Raw genomic sequence first — 23,210 nt, forward strand, 5'->3', positions numbered from 1 at the left:
TTATTTTTTTTTTGTTGATTTTGCTGGCGTAAGTTGACAATTGATACCGCTCGCAAAATTCAGTTGCTCGTGGCTTTTTAAACACGTCGCTCTGGCATGCAAAAATCTTTTAAATTTCGTGAATAATATAAGAAATACCCAATAATGCTTATGTATCTCAAGACATGCAATAAAAAAAAGATACACACATAAACTTGACAAAATAAATTAATTGTATTTGTTTGAAGGACAATTTTTTTTTAGCAAAAAATTTTTTGTGCCAAATTTCTGAAGTGAAAATAGAAGAAAACATTAATTATTAAAAAAAAAGTGCATTGTTTTATAGTCCAAAATGCAAAAATATATCTGAAAACAAAAACGAACAACTTAAAGTTTATAAATTTTTTTTTCAAAAAATAAAAAAAAAAAAGAAAGTGCTAAAGATAATTTGTGTCAATGTCAAAAAGTTCAAAATAATAAAAATTTATTTAAAAACGTGGATTTTATATTAGAAATCAAAGTTTTAATGTTTAAAATTAATTTAAGCGAAATCTATCAATTATTATTAACTGTCAATTATTTTAACCATAAATTACTTAAATCGTAAGAATTGTACTTTAATGTTTACATAAGAAAGTTAATTTCATAAAATTCGATCAAAGGTAATAATAGTCTTAATCCGGATTTTAATCTATCCGCACCTGCCACCATATTCCGCATTTAGCTTAGACGATTTATACGTAATTGCCCTGAATTAACGTATTTTCTGCCCCTCCCCACCCTATACTCTACGTAAGCTCTGACCTGAAAAATAAGCGCGCAAAACTAAAAAAAAAAAACTTAAATAATTGTTTTTTATTTTTTATTTTCATTAATTTATTTACTTTTTGAAAGATATTAACAACAAAGTACAAATACAACTTTCGGAATTAAACTTTAGCCCTTGTACTACATTTTGAAACCGCAGGCTTTAGCATTGGCTAAAGGTTTTAATGTGGGAATATATAAAACTAAACATAAAAAGTGAACTATAATAAAATAATATAAAAATGTGAAAAATGTATATATTTATATAAAGTATATATTTTGAAATTAAAAAAAAATTACATTTTTTTATAAAAGCAACAAGCGAAATGATAGCAAAAAGCGTTTGATATATTTTGAAATAAAATAAAATTTCAAGCAATTAATATATTACATATTTTTTATTAAAAAAATAATTAAAATCTAAGCCAAGCTTAAGTATAATAAAAAAAAAAACATTAATAAAAAGTTTAATTTTTATTAAAATTATATAGTACTAATAAAATTAATTAAATGTATTTGTTGTGCATTATAGATTTTCTCCTTCATTTTTACTTTCCAAATTTTATAGCCAAAAGTCAATAATAATGTTAGTTATTTATTTTATTAAAATCAGCTACGAAATATAAAGTCTTATAACCAAAGTAAGAAAGCGATTACTAGCTGCTAAGGCTTTCAGCTCAGATATTATAAATTAAATTATATTGGCTGAATTACAGGCCTCAAAATATTTATATACCGAAAGTAAATTTTTAATAGTAACTATTCTTTATAAGGCTGTAGATAAAATATTTGAAGTTATATTATTTCGAATAGAAACAAATTAGAGTAGTTGTGAAGTATATGAACCATGGAAAGGTATTTACGGGTCATATCCATGGAATGGATAGTTAGATGGCAGATCGTCACTCAAAAGGTACTAGTGAGAATGCTTTGATTGTCCTATATGCCTATGAAATAAAAACTTGACATTATTGACAGGTACATGATCGTGGGTACATTGCTTTTTATTCACTGATATTAATTGACTTATACCGATAGATATATGCCGACCATTCCATTGTTGATTATATATTTTTTTCACATTTGTTGAATAAAAAGCAGGGATTTTATTAAAAAACATTAATTTTTTATAGTAATTTTTATGAAATAACACAGAATATTATAGATTATTACAATTGTAACTTATATCAACAGTGATATAGTCATTAAAAAAAACACATTTAAACATATGAGAGTAGTTTAGTTATAATTCTATAACTCCGTGCAAATAAATGTTGATAGTTACCTCAAGTAATGATAAGTACATATTATCTATCAGTTTTCATAACAGCACACTCACCGTGCAGTTAACAATAATAAAAATATTAAACTAATATAATAATAACTAATAATTTTACAATGGCAATTTTTAAGTAGATATGTTACTAAACTAATTATTTTGTAGGCCATATCAATATAAATAAATATTTGTTTGCATTAATAATTGTCAAGTGCCCTCTCTCAATGCTCTTTGCTATATAGGTATACTGAGTAGATGAAATATCAGACAAGTATTATCTAACAATATATTAATACAAATGTAGTAAGTTTTACTAAATGAGAGAGAAATTATTCTTTTTAGTTTTCAATGTTGATTAATGTTAAGTAATTTTTATATAATGAGAAGAGATATATTTTAAAAATAGTAAAAATAGTTTGAAGTTTAGTCGCTTTTTAAAAAATAGGAGAGAGATTTTAGAGCAATTGTTTGTTATAAAGCAAAAATAATTAATTTTCAAGTGTTTAATAATGTAAATTAAGTACTGCTATTACATCTTTATAAACAGTTTAAATCACAGTCATTTTTTGTATTGCTTTACTAATTAGTAACTAATTTTATTCTATTATATTTTATTATAGATTTTATTTATAACTGTCGGACAGATTACGTATATACTTTAAAAAAATTTTAATTAGTCTTATTTTTTAAAAAAGAATACTTAGAGGTATCTATATTTCAGATCTAATGTCTAACATGTGTAGCTATTATCTAACGATATCAGTTTATTAGGGAATAGCATTAGGGAATAGCAACAAAAATATTTTTTATATACTTGTAATCAAATAATAAAAGCATATATGATTTTTTTGAAATTAAAAAAATTTTTTTTTAATAAGTAAATAAAAATTATATATATTTTTTTAATAATAATTATAATTATTAAAAATTTAAGATATTCTTTTTACATTAACATTAAAGATGATGTACGAGATAGATTGAAATATTCAAGACACATTTTTTAAAATAAAAATAAAAAGTCATTTAACTATATATTATGTAAAATTAGTTTAATTTAGCTTTCAATTAATAAATAAAAAAACTGAAGCCCGGCAAAAGTAAAGTATTAGTTATAATAATTATTATTAAGAAACATTAATTTTTAAAAGTATAATAGTTTCTTTATCAAATCTTATATATGATTCGGAATAATTATAACAATAATAACTCTAATATCATACTATAATAATTATTATAAAAAAAATAATAATTTTAAAAAGAATAAAAAAAAAAATTTTTATTAAAAGTCGGTTTTTGTTTTTTAATATTTTAACTTTTATTTCGTGCGTTGAATTTTTATATATTCTTTATATAAATAAATCTAAATATAGTTTAGGTATAATTCTAAAAAAGTCTAGTCAAGTATTAGAATCATTTGTTAGTAGTATATTAACCAATCTCTTAACATGATCTCTATAATCTAATATAATATATTAGCTAATCTCTCTCTAAAAGGTGATCAACCATTTTTGAGTAAGGGTTTTATATTAAAAAATGTTCTTATTGTTAATTATAAATTTATTACAAATAAAATAAATAAACAAAATAAAAAAAAAATACATTTGAATATTAAAAGATTGTTATTGCTATATATAAAATTGATTATTTATTATTTTGCTAATATTCTTTTTAAACATTTTTCGAATTTTATTTTATTTTCTTGGCTTAGATTTTTTGCTCAAATAATAATTTAATTATTTAATTTTAATACATAATATATTTTATTTTATTCAAAATAAAAATGCATTTATTTTGACTTATATTTTTTATATTAAAGTACCTGCAAGTTAAAGATACAAGATTCTTGAAACGAAAATATTTATATATTAAGTGTTTAAAAATTGAAATAAATATTTACATTAAACATAAATAAAAAAAAAAACTTTTTTAAAAAGTAAAACAAATTAAGTGTTGCTAAATATAACAAAAAAAAAAGAAATTTCAAGAAATAAAATTAAAAGTTAAAAATTATAAATAAAGATCATCAAAAATTTGCCCGTTCATTGGAAACTGATGAGGTGTAACGTACGACAATAGATGAAATAATACGGGAATTAGCAACTGAAGGCGCAACCAAAGGCAATTGAAACACTCATCAAAAGAGGTGAGTAGACTTCCAAAAAAAAAAAAAAACAATCTATAAAAAGTTTTGTGCACACGCCTAAAAAAGTTAAAACAAAAAAAAAAATAAGATAAATAGAAAACATTTATTTCGATGAGATTATTTTATATTTAGCCAATGGATAAGATAACATAGAAAGAAATACGTCATTTTTGATTTCACAAAATTTCGATATATTTTGTTTCCAGCTGAATTTGTTACTGAATTTGAAACTAAAACTAAATTCGAAATATTGCATATGTGAAATATCATCACTCCAACACTCCAACAACACTTTACTTTGTTTTTGTAATTCTTTGTTTATATGTATCTGTCCCTAATGCAGATATTTATGTAATGTTTATATGCTAATCTGTGGTTTTAAATGTTAGTCAGTGGTTTTTAAGTACTCACCGAGGCAAATAAACAACGAATAGCGCAAGTGCTTCACAAGTTCTCATAAAATTTCAGTTTATTTGCAATAAATTTTTGTTAGAAAAAATAAATAAAATATTTCAATGAGTTTCTAGTGTGTTTTGTGTATAACCGTGAAAAATACAAAATATAAAAAACAACAATAAAAAAAAAAAACAAAAAACAAAATAGGTATAATACGAAAATAAAACAGCTGATTAACGTATTCTATATAAAGAAGTCTGAATAACAAAAGCATTATAATAATTAACACGAATAGTTATGTAGTATATTGTGTGAATATATATATTTAAAGCAATTTATTACTTAATTATTACTAATAACATTTTTTTTGCTATTCCATAAGATATTTTATTTGTTAATATTTTTGTATTCTAAGAAACACTGAGTTGTAAGTGCTTCAAGCGTTTTAATATGCAATATCAGGCAAGCCGTACTGTACTGTACTGCATTTATAAAAAAAAAAACACGAGATACATTTTTACTGTACACGGAAACTTTGATATTCAAATGTATTTACTTTAATGAGTTTTTTGTAATACTATTTATTTTGGGAATTTTTCTAATTGTTTATTCCAAGAAATTTTAATTACAATTCGAATTTGTATTCGCATTTCGATTTGCTTTATATACATATATATCTATATATATATATATACATATATCTATATATATATATATATTGTATATGAAGAAAATATGCAGACTTTGTCTTATTATATTTAATTTGAATTTTTTTAGCATGAAACTGAAATTTATTTATAAAATTTATCTCTTTCGTTATCAAGTATCCACTATCATAAAGATAAAGTTCTGTTTGTTTTATCAAATGTTTACACAAGTGATTAACAAATCATTTTTTTTTTTCGGAATAAAATTTTTTCGCACTTTATAAGAAATTTCCTTATGAAATATTCTTTGTTTCATACGAAAAATTTATTAGAATTATCTAATTTAATTGGAGAATGTGTTGAAATATACAACAATTAGTTAATATTTTGTAATCTCATCTCCACATTCTTCTTAATTTCTAAACTAAAAAAAATATTTTATGTAAATTTATGAATATGAAGTTAGGATAGGTTATACCGGCGATCCCTGGTGTATCCACTTAGGCCTATTGGCCCATTGTGTAATATGAATTTAAATACAAATATTAATATATTTGCAAATTATGCATATATATTACAATTACATAATTATAATATATATATTATTATTATTATATTATTATATATTAGATTGTTCGGAAAGTAATTTCGATTTTTGTAATGGTCAGTAAAGACCAAAAATTTTATGAGCGTGGATATATGCTACTACCAGAAAGATGGTAAAAGGTGTTGGACCTGAATGGCCAATATATAATTTAATAAAGTATTTGTTTATTATACCGAAACTGTCTTTCATTTCCACCAAAAAAAAAAAACGAAACTACTTTCCGAACAACCTAATATATTATATTATTATTTATATTTGCATTATTTAAATATTAAATTATTAGCAAATTATTATGTATTTTGAAATTTAAATATTAGCCAAAAAAAAAAATTAAATGAAATATTATTTAATAAAAAACATATATTATTTCTCACTGTGAATTTTATTATTTAATAAAATTCTTTTTAATATTATTGGGCGATAAGCAATTTATTGAAAATATTATCTAAATTATTGTGAGAATTGTGAATTGGGACTTAAATGAGATAAAAATAAATTAAATAATTAATTTAAAATATTTTATGAAATAGTGAACGAGAATATTAAATTTGAAATTTAACTTGATTTATATTTTGTTCATATATATATTGCAATTTGTTAACGAAGATATATATAACAATAAATAATAATTAAAAATTGACTTATTTAAAAAAGACATATACACTAAGCAAGTCCTTGAAATTAAATCTTAAGGATTTGTAGACGAATTTCAAGTCAGAATAGACGCTAAACGCATTTATACTAAAAATTTGAAATTGAATTCGAAAAAATTAATTATTTTGTAATAATTTTTTTTTTCTATTTATTTCAATTTAAGTGCAATTAAAAAAAATTGATATTGTGAAAAGTAGCATTTCAATTGTACTATACAGTATGTTTATCATTGTATATACAATGTATATATACATATTTACTTACAGTTCAGGAAGCTCAAATTTATAGTCGATAAATTGTAATAAACTTTTAGTTATACACGAGTACAAACACCCAAATAGGGGTTGAATATTTCCACCCAGGTGTTTCAAAATACTAAAGCCTAAAATGTTTCCATTTCTGTGCTTTCCAGTAACGCCTCATAGTTCGTTCAAAATAAAATATAAAATCAGCAGATGTGCTTTTGCTTATGACTGCCTAGAAATTATTTTTGTTATTTAAAAATTCATGTTTAACTAGAATCAGGTAATGATTTTCACAGTTAGAATTTTGTTTTTAAAATTAAAAATTTAAATAATTTCCTAAAAGCAACTTCAACATTAGAATAGAAGGAAGAAGCTTAATTGGCAGTTTCAGATTTTTGTTGTAGTTTCGTTTTGCGGAAATACATTATTTCTGAAATACTAATTAGGAAATCCGAAACTATAGTTAATACAATCCAAGTATGTATATAATTCAGTGCGGTTTATTAGGAAAGCTTGTTAAGCAATCTAAATTTTAAGCAACTTAGACACATAGTTTTAAGTGTTTATTTATTATTATATATTTTAGTTGTACATTTAGTAGTTACTCAAACGTGTACTACTCTTGAGTATATACTAAGGAATAATTAAATATTTACAAATTGAATATTAAGACAATAAAATAATACAGTAAATAATAAAAATATTTAATTTCAAATTTATTTCTGAAAAATTAATTTTTGAACTCATATGGTATATTCAAATTAAATTTGAAACATAAACATCAAATTAAACTATATGTATATATGCCTTGTTTTACTTTTTAAAAATCTGATTAAAATATTTTGGTATTCTAATGACTATACCCAACTCTCTTTCAAGTGTCTTTTGCCGGTATTGTACAACTATTGAGATTAGTGCTTTCAGAACTTTATCAATTCACTAGGAATATGACACTAAGAATTCTATTACATCTCCTTATTCTGAATGCTGTTTTAAATTTAGATAATTTTCTTAATCATCACAACATGATTAACTGTACAGAACACGAAAATTACTGTATATAATATTTTACTACACATAATAATAATTTTATATACATTATTAAAATTTATTATGAAGTTTTAAGTTTCTTTATATAATGGGTATCTATCATTTGAGCAGATTTGTTTAGGCAGTAGCTTGCATGATCCGTGTAGTGACCTTAGACTGATCACAATTGTATTTCTGTTTATAAATTTTAATATATCAATATATGGTATGTCAATATTGATTTATTTCAAGATCTCAATGCGCTATGTTTTATATTATTTTTATTATTATTAAATAATAGGCTATGAATGTACCCGATCTAAAAGATCTATTGTGCATTTATAAATCTTGTAATTACTGTGGGCTTGATTTTACCTATTTGATTTGGGACTAATATCCCACTTCCAAGGTAGTCGAGTCTACGTCTTGTCACCGCTGGGCAGTTGCATTAAATAAGAGTCGACAGGAATCACCTTCTATCGCATCTATAATCTTCATGTGGTAATTAACTTACACTGCCCTGTAAGAAATTCAGTGTAGATTTTAAATTCGTTTCTTCTCAAGGATAACAAAACGATAACATAAACTTTGATGTGTTCAGGATCAATGAATATTTTTGACTGCCGCATGCCTGTTTGAGCTCTCCAGTGCTCAAGTAGATATTGTTTCTCATGTTCACATAATAAGTTATTTGTATGTTTTTTATAAAACCTTTTTATATATACGAAAATTTTATAAGTATTAATATATCAACTTCATATTATAAACTAAACTTTTATTTTAATTTTTAAAAGTATATATTGACTGTCATCTATTCAAACAGTTTGAAGAATTTTATTTTTTTAAGAAACATTTATTTCAAAAGTAACAAAAAAATATAAGACATAGTTATTAATCAGGAACGACAATCCACTCAAAAAGTATATTTTTCAAGCAATTTATGTTGAACCTCATGAGGTTTAAATTTTTGACAACTCGAAAGTAAAAATTTTAATAAATCTTTTTATAATCAAAATCTGTATCAACGAACACTAACATTTTAATAAAGTGTTAAATGTTTCCATTCTAAAAATATATATATTTCATAGCAATTTAACAAACCTATAAATTTCACGAGTTCTACTCTATGGCATATGCTTACATCATGTACCGCCTTATCTCAAGGTCTTGGTCGCGCAATTGAAAAAAAAACTTCAAGCATATATTTTATTCCTACGAAAGTTGAACTGTTTTATTTCATTTGTTGTATTATTCTTTGATAAATATTTTTAATTATTATGCAATCTAATATGGCAATTATAATTTAATACTTAAATATATAATACTTAAATTTAAAACATTGTTCCACCTAAGAATACGAGTATGTATATATACTTCTGACGCCATTGATATATGTACGTAACTGCAATCTTATCAAAAACCACAAAAATTTTGATATAATATTTATTAATAAATTATTCTTTGTGGTTTTTCACTAAAGTAGAAATAAATTTTAAGGAAATGCATTAATAATAGCTTTTGTTGATTTAAGGAATTTATTTTCTCCATGGTTTTAAACCAAAATATATTCGAGAAATCCTTTAATACCCAAATCACAAGATTCCAGTCGAAAGACAAAAATTTTTGTTGTAAATTAGTATTTTTTTCTAATTTCTTAAATTTATTTTATTTTTTCTTTGGTTTATGATTTCTAATATTACTAAAAGTTGTCATATTACAAATTTATTAAGAACCAAGGCGCGTGATGTGACATTATCACATTTAATTAAATTGTTTGTTGCCAAGACAATTTTTATATTTATCAATTTTTTTATTTTATTTATAAATTTTAAAGAATAGTTCCCCTTATTATTATACATGCTTAACCATTTCACTACGAAACATATTTTCCATTCAAAAAAATAGAATCTTGGCTTAGTAACACAAGACGTCAAGAAGAAATGCAAATATTACACCTATGTATCTACATTTCACGTGTTTAATAATATAAGTCGAAATTAGAACCTAAATAAAAGGATAACTAAATAAATGAAACTAAATATAGAAAGATCGTAAATTCTCATAAAAACATTATTAAAATTATATAATGCTATATGTTAGTTGTAACTTCATATAGGCAAAGCAAATCAAATCAATTGAGAATTATATTCCCATTACCAATCAACCTCTTAACACTACTGCACTGTACAGTTAAAGACTGCAGCACAGTTTTTCATACGTGTGCAAAATGATTGCTTTTCGTATGTCAATTCAAAAAATTTAATGTTTATAGGATATAAGTTAAAGGTTTGAATACAACTATAGTTACAAATTAAATCAAAAATAAGGTAATGCGCATCGACAGTACTCTTAATCTTTATAAAAAAACAATATTAAAATTATATACTCCTACATGTTAATCCCAGTTTTTTATGCGCAAAGTAAACTAAATCGATTGAGAATTATATTTTCATTATATTCTACATTTATAATAGTGCTGTAAATGTGTACAGTGATTGTTTTTCATACTCGTGTATTGATCCCAAAACTTAAGATTTAAAGAAATTTAATTTAATAAAGTTTTATTGACATATATTTTTTTAATACAATAAATTTAGTTTTATATTAGCAACAAAAGACTCAGAAGAAATACAAATATCAGCAACTTTGTGTTATGACTAAAATTATAAATCAAGTGGGACTAACATGAGCATATAGTAATGTTAGGAATTATTTTCAATGCATTTAGATTATGATTTAGCATATCGTTTGTATAAGGTAAAATTTTATTGACAAATAAATAGGTAAGCTGCAGTTAGTTATTTGTTATATGAGTTCTTTTATTAAGCAGTGGGTAAGCTTAGATTAGATTAGACTTTAAAATAGATTGGGAACTTCTCACTAAGTCAATGCATCCTTTGAGGATTATTGTGACATGCTCACTTTAGTTCCATAGACGAGTAATAATTAAAAACGTCATTATGTCCTTTGAAGAGATGTTGCGTAATTCCGTTATAAGTCTGGCAAGTTTATCACAGTGACACAGAATGTGTTCTGCTGTCTTTTTCAACAAAGTCTGCAGCTATCATCTTTTGTAATACCTAAGTTTGATAGATGCTTTTTTACTACGCAATGTCGATTAAGAAACCTTGTGATCCTGCTCAATTAAAAATAAAAATATAATTAATTAATTCAATTATTCTACCGCTGGTTTATGATTTCGTTTTAATATACACACAGCAAGTGAATAAAATAAAATAATAAAACTTTCACTTCAGAGTAACAAACTTCAGAATAAATGTGCAAACATAAAAGTCAAGTACTGCGTGGGGTTAGTTGGTTAAAGAGCGCTGACTCTGAGCTTCAAATTTGGCTGGAGTTCGATTCCTTGTACTTGCAGTCTTGAAAAAATATTTACGAATAATTAAATATAAGAATTATTTCCAAGACCAGTTATGATGGGTATTTGGCAATACTCGAACAGCTGTATGGTGAGCCAAAAATTCAATTGATTAAAATAAAATAAAATGAATTACTTAAATGTTCTAAGTAGAAATAAATTTTCTTTAGATATATATAAATGAAAGTATCTCACTATTATTCTGACTTTAGAAAAACTGGAATAATGGAAAAAAGTGTATGTTATATGAGTAATATAATTAATAAAATAATTCTTATATAAAATATAAAAACTCAAGTAATCTAATTATTTTAAATTATAATACAGTACCCGACATTTTATAAGAGATATTTGAAAATTGATTTTTTTTATTTAAAAGCTAAATTCCATATTAATTATCACGTACTTGGAAACTTTATATACAGCTGGTGATACAAATAATTTCTTATCATAAATATTTGAGCAAACACACAGTTATTATGCATTTGTTAATATAGTATTACTAATGTCACTTTCATATTATACAATCTGGTATTAATTTCAACAAACAGACAAAAATAGCAAAATTGATTGCTATCGAGTTTTTGTAATAAATAAAAGTTTCTAATAAAAAAAAACTAATATTAACCTTGCTCCAAAAACCTCTTATCAAAAAGTGTTTTAACAATTTCACAAGTGTAGCTGGAAAAACTAATCGAAAATGAGTAAAATCTTTTATAATTCTAATAATAATAATGAATTGATATTTATATTTCTGGGAATTAAAAACCACATGTTACCATATGCCACACTGTCACATAGTAAAAATAGTGATAAATAAATTGAACTTCAATTTTTATTGTAAATCAAATGTTAATACCGAGCATTGTTCCAACTCCGCACTTTGTAAAAACTCAGATAAAATAGAAATAAAAAACAACAAAGTACCGAGGAAAGAACAACTGCACCCACCCAAAACCATACAAATTAACCACAAAATTAAGCCAATATAAACAGTGTCTTGTCAGTTGACAGCCGCAATGAATCCATTCAAAACACCAGAAAGTACTTACAGAAATAGCCGCAGCCGCAAATGTCAACGAATTAATGAAGTACCACAAAATTATAAATAAAAAAAATGAAATGAATTTAAAATTAGCACATGTTGAACGAAGCTCTAGATATTGTATATTTTACAGATTAGATAAGAAAATCGTACTTGTTTTGTTAAAAGTTCAGAAATTAGTGGCAACTCTCGGCGTATCAAGCGTTGCGTTCCCTTGGAAGCACTGCAGCACGTATAAAATATTGTGTGGATCGCATATGTGATTGGCGTTTGTTGCACCGAAATAAATTTAATTAATTTTGACGACCCCATACGGCACAAAACATGCGTGAACTCTAATTAAACCGATAAACCGATCAAATGTTCAACGCTGTTTAGATATTGTCTATGGCAAACTGAGTTGTCTGTATCTATGAAGTTTAAATAAATTATATACAATTTTAAATTTTTATAATTTACTTTTCTGTGCTGAAAGTGCAACTATAAAAATTAAAATTAAATTAATTTGTCATTTAAAACAAATATTTAAAAATATTTATAAATTTTATTTGTTAACTGAGAACTCCCTAAAATGATGGGTATATGTTTAATATATGATTATTAAAAATGACCTTTGTTCAATGTACGTCAATCTATTTACCGAAACATTGCAACTAATTTTTTCAATTTTTAATTAAAATTTTATAATGTATAACGTGTACTATAATTATAACAACACCATACAGATAATATATATCACAACATTCAATTGAGTTCCAAGCAGTTGCTATTGATATTGTATATATTAGACAAAACAGATGGTCATTAGAAATTAGAAATTTGTTGAAGATAATATGGAAAATGAAAACTCTTTCAGCTTATAATGAGAATATGATTGATATTTTAATATAATATGTTAAAGGGTGCCTAATAACACAGATAATGTTTTTGTCTATTATAAAATAGACAAAATATTTTTCATCCCAACACAGTCTTCAAGGTTGTTCAAGATCTAGAGCAGTAAAAGCCTTTTTTATGCGGTCTTTTTTGTGCGATTTTTTTGCGTTTTTTTTTGTGCGTTTTTTTTTTTTGTGACTTTTTTATGCTTTTTTTTTTGTCCGGTATAAGAAATTGCAACATAATTGACGGAGTTCCCAACTATGTATGTGTTATGATATGTAGATATGTGTTAAGAATAATTTATGAACAATTTTGTATGTGTAAAAATAATATATCTAAATAAAATATTAAAAAATATTTACATGTTATTTTCTAAATCAGAAAAATAAGGTTTTGAGTTATTTTCTATGTGTGAGTTTTTTTATGTGCCTTTATACATCTTATTAAGAAGGCTAAGAAATAAGAGTTCTTAGGCTTCTCAATAAGGTGGACTCATTTTTTACAATCTCCGATGTTTGAACAGTGTAAGGACATGAATAATTCACTATTGCTGTGTCAAATGATTTTTGGATTAATTGCGAAGATTGTTAGGTTACCAGAAGTATGAAGAATTTACTATTGCTGTGACAAATGAGTTTTGGATTAATTGCGAAGACTATCAAGTTGCCAGAAGTTTGTGATCTGTACACAAACGAGAATAAAATGAATAACCATTTGGACTTCAGCAAATGTGCAGGTCTGTAGTACTAACAAATCACTGTGGAAATGCACCAACTGTGCATCGTTGGCTTATTTCAACAAGTGAAGTGTACAGAAGTGATGAAGGGTGAAGCATTTTCTATGCTTTGGAGATTGTTCTTCACTAATTTGCAAGATTTAATTAAAGTAAACTTGTCGGATTTAGACAGCTTTATCTGAAAGATTGAATGATTCAATAATGACAATACCAGGAGATAACAATGGTCAGTGTAACACCATTGTGGTGGGGCAAGATATCAGACCGCATATATTTTTAGACCGCATATTTTTTACACTAACAAATACAAACTTTCAAATATAATGGGTTGTTGTTTTTTAGCAATTTTCTAAATGGCTACCATTCAATAAGAAAGTCTTTTATTATTACAATTAGTTATGGAGATATGAAAGTATTTATAATAGCGATTGTTACAAACTATACAGTTATGTATTAAAAAAATTAAAAGTATTTTTTTAAATAAAGTTATTGTTTAATTATTTAAAATTTGCATACACTAACTTGGATTGCCTATAGATCAATTAGATATATTGTATAAGAATATAATCAAAGCTAATTTTAGATCTGTTAATTGAAAGTGAACACATATATTGTTTATCTTATAATATTTTTCACAACTTATACTTAATTTCTGAAATTAGATACACAAATTCATTCAGAGCTTGCAAAATTTCAATTAACTTTTACGTGATGTTACATTTTTCTTGTGAATTCAGCGCGGATTTATCTCACACTCCGATTATCTCTACTCACATTAACTGCCAGACGAAATGGCGTAATTATTGTTAAGTTGAATACTAAAACCAAAAATTACGTGAAAATTAAATTCACGCTAAGATGAGTAACTCAATGGCCATTAATACGAAGTTATATAAAAATATTTAAAATTTGCAAAAAAATATGATATAATAAATTAAAGAGTTTACACAAAACTGCAAGTAAGCTTTATGAATGTATATTTACATGTTGAGAAATGTCTATATGTAAAATATATATATGAGTAGATACATTTATTCATATAAGTGGTATAAGTGAGAAATTGCTACAACATTATTACTACATACTTAAAATTTTTAATTTTACAGCAAGTGAGTACATAGTTCAGAGATCAATATTTGCACGAAACTGGTCTTTGAAACGATAAGCATAGGTTGATTTTTTTTAGTTAGGGTTGAAGACATGATCTTTCCATAAATTTATGTATTAAACATAAATTTAATTTTACTTAAATATTTAAAATTGTCTGCTCTTTAAAGATATGTAGATTGTGGATGTGTAGATTCTAATTTGCTTTCGTCTTTATGATTCAAATAACGATAGAAAGCCAATATAATTTTTTATATAATTATTATTTTTTAAATTAATGTAAGTTGAGATGAACTACATTATGCTAAATAAAATTGTTCAAAAATTAAATAAATGTTGTTATAACCTATGGTCAAAAAGTAACAGGAATTTGTAAGTTATACATTTAAGCATAATCAAATATTTTTTTTCTCATATTGTTAACACTGTTGTTGTCTTCCACACCAGCTTTAGGAACAATCTGTTAGATAATTTAGTGCTTTTACGATTAGTTTTGTTATGTCATTTAATAATTACAATCCTTAATATAAGATATATATGACTTATATAAGATACATATGACATAACATAAGCAACTATTACATATTTATAGAAAGGGTTGATATCTATTAACTGCAAATATTAAAAATCCTTGCAATTTGGAATAGACATAAGCTAATATTTATTACTAGGTTCGGTTAGGTTATACCGGTGATCCTTAGTGGATCCACTTAGGCCTATTGGCCAATTGTGATGCCGTATATATATGGTGAAAACCTCAGGGTTTAAAACCACCTAGAACCTTTTGCAAAACATAAAATGCTATTTAAAGTCAGATCCTGTAACTGGTCCAGGTCCTCAAGGAAGGGGGCTCCTAAAGTACCAAGTCGCCGAAGTACATTTATTATTAACAATGAAATAATTATTTTTCAAACAATAAAGATTATTTAAAAATAACTAACTACCATCATAATAAATGGTTCTTACGGTATTTAACTTCTTCCCGCTATATATTTATTTAGTCCAATGTTACATTTTGTTGCTATATATTATATCGCTTTTTCGTGTCTCTTGCTTATACTTTTTTTAAAGCAATCTATCTATTTTATTTTGTGTCCTGTCGGTTTAACTTCATTATTTTCCTAAGCAATGTATTAATGGTTATCACAGTCCTAGTTAAGTCCTGTCTGTTCGCATTATTTGTCTCCTTTCTACCATATGTTTTGTTAAGCACCTCCTTGCACATTATTTCAAAGCATCACTTTATCATCTTTGTCGTCTATATCATTTTCTTAATGAATTTTATCCAATTGATTTTCTCTTTGTTTTAATTTCATTCTCCAGTAGGTTCAGGATTATTTGTTTTTCAAAGCACAGTATTTGCATCTACAGTGCAGTCAACCTATTGTAGTCGATATGTATAACCCATATACATGTATGAGCGATATATATAACCGATATATATAACCGATATATATAATCGATATACATAACAGATTTATGTAACCGATATATATAACCAATATATACAACCGATATACATAACAGATATATGTAAGCGATATATATGACCGATATACATGTTCGATGTATATAATCGATATATATAACCGTTATATATAATCGACATATATAATGAATATGAATAACTGATATATATGACTGATATATATAACTGATGTAAATATAATCGATATATAAAACCCATATATCTAGCCGATATATATAGGAAACGAAATCAAATAGTTCATAACACTTATGGTTACATCGTTTGCTATCGTTTATTATGATAAATATTTTTTTTCTTATTAACTATTAAATTCTTCTTAGTATTTATTATTCAACTGGTTTTATTAAAGCTTCAGCAGATTTTATGCTCAGCCAAATTTCTGCACGATATGAATGCAATATAAGTAGGAATTTTAAAAGGGTTTTATACTCGTATAGTTTAATTATTTATTTCTCTTTTAACATGCTTAAAAAGTGGGTGGCATAGTTTCTGTGATATGGGGAGATATATTTCAGATATATATATTATATTCAGCAATAAATGTAATATGTTTTATGCAAGTTGACGAGAAAGTTGAATTTTTTGTTTTAAAAGGATATTATATTAAACAATTTAATTTTATTGATCTTGATGCATTACTTTAATTTAGAAAGTTTAATATATATAGAGGTGATTGACTTGGTAACTAAATTTATAATATTAATTTTCTGAGATAATGCTATTGTATTATTAAAATCATATAAAAGTGATTTCTTCATTAATGAGTTATATTAAGATTTGTGGTGATACACACAATATCTGGTTCAATCATTTATGAAACTATTAAAATAAAGTGATGTAGTCATATTCATAAAATATCATATTTAAGATAATCTAACATGTAATCTTAATTGGTTATATTGCATAAATTAAAAAAGCTGTTTAAAATAAAAATTATTCGAAACTTTAGGTTTCACACTTCATCGGTAATCGTTTTGACTAAATCTCCTTACTAGTTCGAGTTTCGTTTTCATTAAGCGAACTCTTTTTCCTATTAATTATTTCACATGGTCTCTGTTATCATTTTGGATTTGCTTTACTTTCACATTTCATTACTTTCGACTATATAGATTATCAGGGAAACGAAATAATTTTTTTAAGCTTTTAAACAAAAATTATCGACAATTATTGCAATTATTGTAAAAAACTGAGAAAACTGAAAAACTGAAAAACCTCAAAACACAACATATTCCATGCAACATACGCCATGCAACATACGCCATGCAATCAGCAACAATTTGCAGCTTCATTGCTGGCAGTTTAATAGGACAGAAAGAAATTTTTGCTTTTATTTCATTGCAGTTGCATGCAAAATCGCTTCCATCTTCCATCTACCATCCAGCAGATACGAGTACGTGTATCTATGGTCGACCATAAATTAAAATTATTGCATGAGCTCGAATGTGAATACGAATCCGAATGAGAATGCGAGTTCGAACTTCACTTTATGATGTTGTTACAATGGTTGACCGTTAAATATTTATGCTTTATTATGTAGTGTGTTGTTTTATATGAGTTTAGAAAGGTTTACTGTAAAATATACAAAAAAAAATATGTATATAAATAATTTTATTAATATATTGTTCATGAAATGAGGAAATGACTTTAACTTTGTGCACTTTAATTAAAAATTTTTTTTATCTGAATGAATTAAATATATATTCACAAACTACAAATATTGACTAAATGATCCATATCAAATATAAAAAAAAAAAAAATTAATGCTAATATATAATAATTACCTTACTCAGTTTGTTTTGATTTTTTGCAAAATTTTTGAAGCATTTTCTTCATAATTTAATTTTAACGACCATTTGTCCTAAATTTGTTTTCTTTTTTGTGCTACATATCAGCACTTTTCTAGTAGATAACGTAAGGTTCATGGTATGCTATGTATATACCCATATGACAAATGCTCATATAATGTTTGCTCTATTTCTGGTCATGACATGACTACGAAGGCACGTTATGTAGACAGTCAAATTACAATTTTTAATTTCATACTAATTACTGCTACTTTAATACTTTTTGGTTGTATCTTAATTTTAAAGATAATATTTTTAGAAGAACATATATGTATTCACACAAAAATATAATATTTGGTCCAAAAAGGTAATTTGGTATTTATTACTGAGCAACCCTGCTTCGAATAATCTGATGAAGGATATAAGGCTTCCACACCATAACCAGAGGTAAATCAAACAATCTCTCCTATTCTAAGTATTAATTTTCCAATTTGCATTAAAGACTACAATAAATTCACTTTGAAGTGAGTTTGATTGTCTGCATAAAAGCCTAACTATGTAGGGATTAGTCCTTAAGACAAGCAGGAATAATATAAAAATTTTATTGCAAAGTTCAAATCTGCACAGTATTATGATGACAATATTATTCTGTGTTATTTTGTTTTGTTTGAACCGAATGTTCTATTTACAGTAGAACTTAAAAGACAGATAAGTACCTTTGTAGCTTCTTAGGTAGCTCAACTCTTATCAACTCGTACTCAGCTTATATGATGAGTAAGTTGACCTCTACTCACACTAAGAGTTTAGTTTTCAATTAAAATAAGTTCATTAACTATAAAATAGTTAGATAACGTTATATGTCATGACTCAGGTATATATTAAGTTAGATTGAACTGGCTGCCGTAAATATAAATCTAGTAGTCGTTAGCGATAGCAGTGCATATAAACTGTGAAATAGTTAGTCGATAATATTTATTATAAGTTTTATATAGATTAAATTATGTTCAATTGGCATGTAGACCTATAGCTTTATTGCGAAAGCAGACGAAACTGAACTTTCTTATAGGCATTATGAAAGATTTTTGTCTCTTATTATATATTATATTATTTAATCTTTTCATTGGAAACTGACAATGAAATTTCAAATCTTAATACTAAAATTCAAATTAGTGACTAAATAAGAAAGACAATATATTAAGATTGACTTTCTGAGAAAATATGTTTCACACGATATTATATTTTATATATGTAAATATATATGTAAATATTCGATTATATGCAAAATGTTATATAAATACTGGATATTATAGAATAATTACAATTTAAAGAAGTAATGGAAAAATATTTTCCATATTCATTTTAAGCTAAACTTAAGTTTATTATGAGATTACTTAAAATTGAGTTATTATGTATAATGAGAACGGTTTTATGTGAATTTAATAAGTACGTTAAGTCTTATTTCTGAGACGGAACCATCCATCATTTTTAACAATTTTTTGACAACATTGACAACATTTGAGTTTAAACCCTGATGGCTTTGTGAGAGAAGATAAATTTTATGTAAATAAGATACATTATTTGCTATAAAATATATTGTGTTTTTAAGCAAATGATTCATTTCGTGGTATTGATTACAGTAATAGTGTTATTTAGACGTGCTTGGTTACTCGCTAGCTCTGTAAAGATAGTTTCTGTAAAGATATATCGATAAAACAAACCAAAAAACTCACGTTCATTTTATCACTTTACCGAACACCGAGTTACCAAGTTACCGAGCATGGTCTGAAGAGTTCTATTATAAAATAATTAAAGTTAATATAAGCAAAATAAATTATTGTAATTTCTGATTAAACGCAAAATAAGAATTGATTTTAATATTTAATATAATTTTATTAATTTTTATTATTTTAGTGTAGTTGTGAGTTCACTTTTTCAAATGACTTTGTTTTTCTAAAAGGCTCAATAAAAATTAATAAACGGTCTTTTATTTTTTTTAAAATATAGTTCTCTAATTTTAGTTTCTATAATCCTCTATATTATTTTTAATAAAGTATTAATTTTTTTTTTATTATTTCAATTTCAGAAAATAGCACATTGAAGAATATTTTCAATATACACATGTTAACCAAAAGGTAATTATTCTGTCCAATTTATTTGTTTATATAAAATATTTAATTTTGTTTTCTTAAAAAGTATCTAAAATAGATTTAATTCAATGCTAAATGCTAAATCCTAAATGACAAATTCAAGTTTAACAATTAAATTAGAAAAATTTGCAGTGAAACTCCATATCCACACACATTTTAAGCGAATCGAGTACATAAATTACTGAACCAGTTTAGATAAAATTGTTAATAAAAAACCTAAACGTATATAAGAACTTAGTATTAAATGATTTATAACAAAATAACGTGTTTCGCTATAAAAAGCGACTAAAATATATATATCAATTAAAGAATTCAAGATCAGTTGAAGAAAACAAGTTGCCGGCCGGCACTTTCCGCATAAAGTCCGAGTCTGAAAATCTCAACGTTTGCAAAGATACAAACTCGTATATAAGCGCAAAACATTTCTAAAGCTCTATTTAAACAAGTCGTTGTATGGAAGGTGGGAGCGTACAATGCCAGTCTCCATAATTGCATTAGTTTCGATTTGGTAAAAGCCGTTCGTTTACTTGTTACCCAAACGGCTTGTTTTTATAGCTACGACCACTTCATACCCATCTTCTTGGGCAAGCCATCTAAAGTGGCTCGCCCGGCTGTTTAGCTGATTTTTATCTCTGCTTAAAATGATAGGCGCTACTTTGGCTCATGATTCGAGTAATTTGGATAACACTGATTGTGTGCACCGATGCGAGTATGTGCAGTACAATTGGAAGAAACACTTTTAGTTTATTTATGAGTACATAAATTCGAGCATTTCTGTCCAATAATTGGTAGCCAAGCTATTTTCAAAAAAAAAAAAAATGCACAACTGTTTAGTCAGTTTGAATGATCGCGTCGATCTTGTCGATCTTGCCGATCATACGATATTTTATTGCTTTTTTCTTTGTGCCAACTCGTGTTTACGCTTAACCTTAGGCTAATTTGTTTATATAAAAAATTGTTGTCTGTCTGGTTGGCGGTGAATTTGCTGATTGTATAAGTTTGCGTGTGGCATTTATCCGCTGCCTCATACACGTGCTTACAAGTGCTTACAAGTACCGTCCTTCCACTTTTACTAGCCGCGCTGATCACTTGCAATCCCATTTTGCCTTTAGCCTAAGCCTGAGTTAAGTAACTAAAGAGTTGAACTAATGTAAATGTTTAGTCGTTCATTCATTCGTTTGTTGTTGCTGTATTTAAACTTAAGTGTAATTCTTCCACTGTGTCAAAGTCAAAAAAAAAAAAAGATACAAATTGAAAGCAATAAAGTAGTCTGCAGACTCTTTCTTTAGCAGACTTCAAAATTAAATAGCTTGTATTCGCAGTTATAGAAATTTTTTTTTAGTAACAAAAGCAATGAAATGAAATGAAATAAAGTGTCATGCAAAGTTTCGTAGATCATCTGCGAAGCTCCGGGTATAACTCAAAGTGTTTATAAAAAAATTCACACAGCTGCTTATAATTTGTATCTCAAAATAATTAAATTTTTTTCTTTTTGAAAGTAAATGAATTGCAAAATTATCTTGCATGCAACATATTTTGCAAATTTTAATAAACCCGTATAACATGAATATATTCTCAACATAAAGTTCTGACTCAGTCAGAAACTAACATCAGTAACACTAAACTACGGAAATCTACGGATAAGTAAAGAGTTAAATACGATAATATTATGAATCAACAAAGAAACATTTAATTAGATTTAATTATATATACATATTCACTATTTTCATATATATTATATACAGAATGTTGTTCCTTTTGGGGGACTAAAAAATATTTGAAAATCACGTCAACTTAAGATAAGAACCAAGTTATTGTCTAAATGTTAAAGCATTTCCTAAAATCAAATACCTATAATATTATATTTATAAAAAACCGCACTTCCTGTGCATACCTATTACTCAGAAAATTCGGAAAGTTGTTGTCAGCACAATTAAGATACGCAACGGAAATTAGATTTAGCAAGCTTTGCTAGTTGCCTGGATACATTGAAATCAAAGGCCATGAGTTCGCAAGCAACTACAGGATCAGCATTACAATTCTATGAACCAAAGCGTTATTGTGGAAAAAATAAATCTCTGATTGAAAATCAAATTATAATCAATAGAATAAGTACTGACACGACTCTCTGATAACCGTCACGTTCAATAGCAGGCTCATTATTATAATTGCGGTAAAGCATACCTCTTCAGTAAAACAGTGTTGAGGTTGTTGGTACGTTTCTAAATCACATCACGACCCCCGTTAGCATTTCAACAGAACTTGTCTACAATTTTATATATTTCTTCTTTGGTTTGCAACTTAGAGCAGTTTCTATTCAACAAACTTTATCATTTTTCCACTGATTTTTCATTTTCCGCATATCATTAATTAAGTTTCTAAAGTTAAATTTAGTTTTATTCTACTGTTAAATCATTACCCCCACTTAATTCAGTTCCTAACGTAATGTCTAATTTTTTGCCAATTTTTTTCACATTTTAAAATGATTAATTTATCCACTAAAAAGGACAGAAGCAATTATTTAATATACTTACATAAAAATATTTAAATTTGCAAGCAAGCGAATAAGTTTTGAATAAGTGAATGCTTGCGTCTAAACGATTTTCCTTCGTTTTGTTAAATCAATGACTAGATTAAATCAAATAAAATTAATTAATATTAATATTATATAAATGGGTTTGGAAACTGCAGATTCAATATTATTAATGAATCATTATTTTAGTATAGTTGTTAAAAAAACAACTAAACGAAAAAGAAATTTTTCGATCGGTACATGAGTAATTATAAAGCAAGTTAAAATGCTAGTCTTACATATAACTCTTCTAAGAATTTGTTCGATATTCATATTTTATAGAAAT

The 23,210-nt window shown here is 25.6% G+C and overlaps 1 protein-coding gene across 1 annotated transcript in view; it reads left to right on the forward strand.

The window, feature by feature from the left end:
* The first annotated feature begins 4,024 nt into the window (after positions 1 to 4,024).
* LOC119674180 (protein windpipe-like) overlaps positions 4,025 to 23,210 on the forward strand; it is a 53,517-nt gene continuing 34,331 nt past the window's right edge. Inside the window, exons 1-2 of the mRNA XM_038085304.1 lie at positions 4,025 to 4,208; positions 20,289 to 20,337. The gene's annotated coding sequence lies outside the window, so the exon portion shown is untranslated. The remainder of the gene's footprint in view (positions 4,209 to 20,288; positions 20,338 to 23,210) is intronic.

This window comes from Teleopsis dalmanni, chromosome 2, assembly GCF_002237135.1.
Source record: "Teleopsis dalmanni isolate 2A chromosome 2, ASM223713v2, whole genome shotgun sequence".
Taxonomy (NCBI): domain Eukaryota; kingdom Metazoa; phylum Arthropoda; class Insecta; order Diptera; family Diopsidae; genus Teleopsis; species Teleopsis dalmanni.